We start from the raw sequence: 2,500 nt of genomic DNA on the forward strand, positions 1-2,500 counted from the left end.
GTTAGAGGGTTAGGGTTAGGGTTAGGGTTAGAGGGTTAGGGTAAGTTTTAAGGTTAGGGTTCAAATTATTTCTGAAGATTCTTCCTCAAGTGACAAAACATGAGGTCGATCCTGGGGTTTCACTGGAGCTCAAGGGGTCCTCCCGTGTCCAGTCGGTCCCTCAGGCCGATGGGGGGGGCCCGGAGCCGGGCAGGAGGTCCTGGGGCCGCCCCGGAGGCTCTCTGGGTCGGAGAACCAGAGTGACAAAATATTAGGTGCCGGAGCTGTGACAAAAAATTAGGCGCCCAAACCCTTTGAGTGACAAAAAATTAGGCGCCCAAACCCTTTGAGTGACAAAAAATTAGGTCGCGCCAAAATTGTACCAAGTCGAGCCCCGGTGGGGTCGGGCTTATGTCTTCCAGGGGTTTCACTGGAGCTCAAGGGTGCGAATCACGGTGCTCTTTGCCCGGCCTGCCGCACGCCTCGGTCGGGCAGGCCAGGCGACCGAGTGCCCCCCCTGACCCCCGGAGGTCCGAGAAGACCCGGTCCCTCCCGGGTCCAGCCGGTCCCTCAGGCCCGGGGAGGGTCCCCGGAGCCGGGCAGGGGGTCCTGGGGCCGCCCCGGAGGCTCTCTGGGTCGGGGAACCAGAGTGACAAAATATTAGGTGCCGGAGCTGTGACAAAAAATTAGGCGCCCAAACCCTTTGAGTGACAAAAAATTAGGTCGCGCGAAAATTGTACCAAGTCGAGCCCCGGTGGGGTCGGGCTTATGTCTTCCAGGGGTTTCACTGGAGCTCAAGGGTGCGAATCACGGTGCTCTTTGCCCGGCCAGCCGCACGCCTCGGTCGGGCAGGCCAGGCGACCGAGTGCCCCCCCCTGACCCCCGGAGGTCCGAGAAGACCCGGTCCCTCCCCGGTCCAGCCGGTCCCTCAGGCCCGGGGAGGGTCCCCGGAGGCGGGCAGGGGGTCCTGGGGCGGTCCCGGGGGCTCTCTGGGTCGGAGAACCAGAGTGACAAAATATTAGGTGCCGGAGCTGTGACAAAAAATTAGGCGCCCAAACCCTTTGAGTGACAAAAAATTAGGTCGCGCCAAAATTGTACCAAGTCGAGCCCCGGTGGGGTCGGGCTTACGTCTTCCAGGGGTTTCACTGGAGCTCAAGGGTGCGAATCACGGTGCTCTTTGCCCGGCCAGCCGCACGCCTCGGTCGGGCAGGCCAGGCGACCGAGTGCCCCCCCTGACCCCCGGAGGTCCGAGAAGACCCGGTCCCTCCCGGGTCCAGCCGGTCCCTCAGGCCCGGGGAGGGTCCCCGGAGCCGGGCAGGGGGTCCTGGGGCCGCCCCGGAGGCTCTCTGGGTCGGGGAACCAGAGTGACAAAATATTAGGTGCCGGAGCTGTGACAAAAAATTAGGCGCCCAAACCCTTTGAGTGACAAAAAATTAGGTCGCGCGAAAATTGTACCAAGTCGAGCCCCGGTGGGGTCGGGCTTATGTCTTCCAGGGGTTTCACTGGAGCTCAAGGGTGCGAATCACGGTGCTCTTTGCCCGGCCAGCCGCACGCCTCGGTCGGGCAGGCCAGGCGACCGAGTGCCCCCCCCTGACCCCCGGAGGTCCGAGAAGACCCGGTCCCTCCCCGGTCCAGCCGGTCCCTCAGGCCCGGGGAGGGTCCCCGGAGGCGGGCAGGGGGTCCTGGGGCGGTCCCGGGGGCTCTCTGGGTCGGAGAACCAGAGTGACAAAATATTAGGTGCCGGAGCTGTGACAAAAAATTAGGCGCCCAAACCCTTTGAGTGACAAAAAATTAGGTCGCGCCAAAATTGTACCAAGTCGAGCCCCGGTGGGGTCGGGCTTACGTCTTCCAGGGGTTTCACTGGAGCTCAAGGGTGCGAATCACGGTGCTCTTTGCCCGGCCAGCCGCACGCCTCGGTCGGGCAGGCCAGGCGACCGAGTGCCCCCCCCCTGACCCCCGGAGGTCCGAGAAGACCCGGTCCCTCCCCGGTCCAGCCGGTCCCTCAGGCCCGGGGAGGGTCCCCGGAGCCGGGCAGGGGGTCCTGGGGCCGCCCCGGAGGCTCTCTGGGTCGGAGAACCAGAGTGACAAAATATTAGGTGCCGGAGCTGTGACAAAAAATTAGGCGCCCAAACCCTTTGAGTGACAAAAAATTAGGTCGCGCGAAAATTGTACCAAGTCGAGCCCCGGTGGGGTCGGGCTTATGTCTTCCAGGGGTTTCACTGGAGCTCAAGGGTGCGAATCACGGTGCTCTTTGCCCGGCCAGCCGCAAGCCTCGGTCGGGCAGGCCAGGCGACCGAGTGCCCCTCCTGACCCCCGGAGGTCCGAGAAGACCCGGACCCTCCCGGGTCCAGCCGGTCCCTCAGGCCCGGGGAGGGTCCCCGGAGCCGGGCAGGGGGTCCTGGGGCGGTCCCGGAGGCTCTCTGGGTCGGAGACCCAGAGTGACAAAATATTAGGTGCCGGAGCTGTGACAAAAAATTAGGCGCCCAAACCCTTTGAGTGACAAAAAATTAGGTCGCCCGAA

This window comes from Synchiropus splendidus, unplaced genomic scaffold, assembly GCF_027744825.2.
Source record: "Synchiropus splendidus isolate RoL2022-P1 unplaced genomic scaffold, RoL_Sspl_1.0 HiC_scaffold_45, whole genome shotgun sequence".
NCBI lineage: Eukaryota > Metazoa > Chordata > Actinopteri > Syngnathiformes > Callionymidae > Synchiropus > Synchiropus splendidus.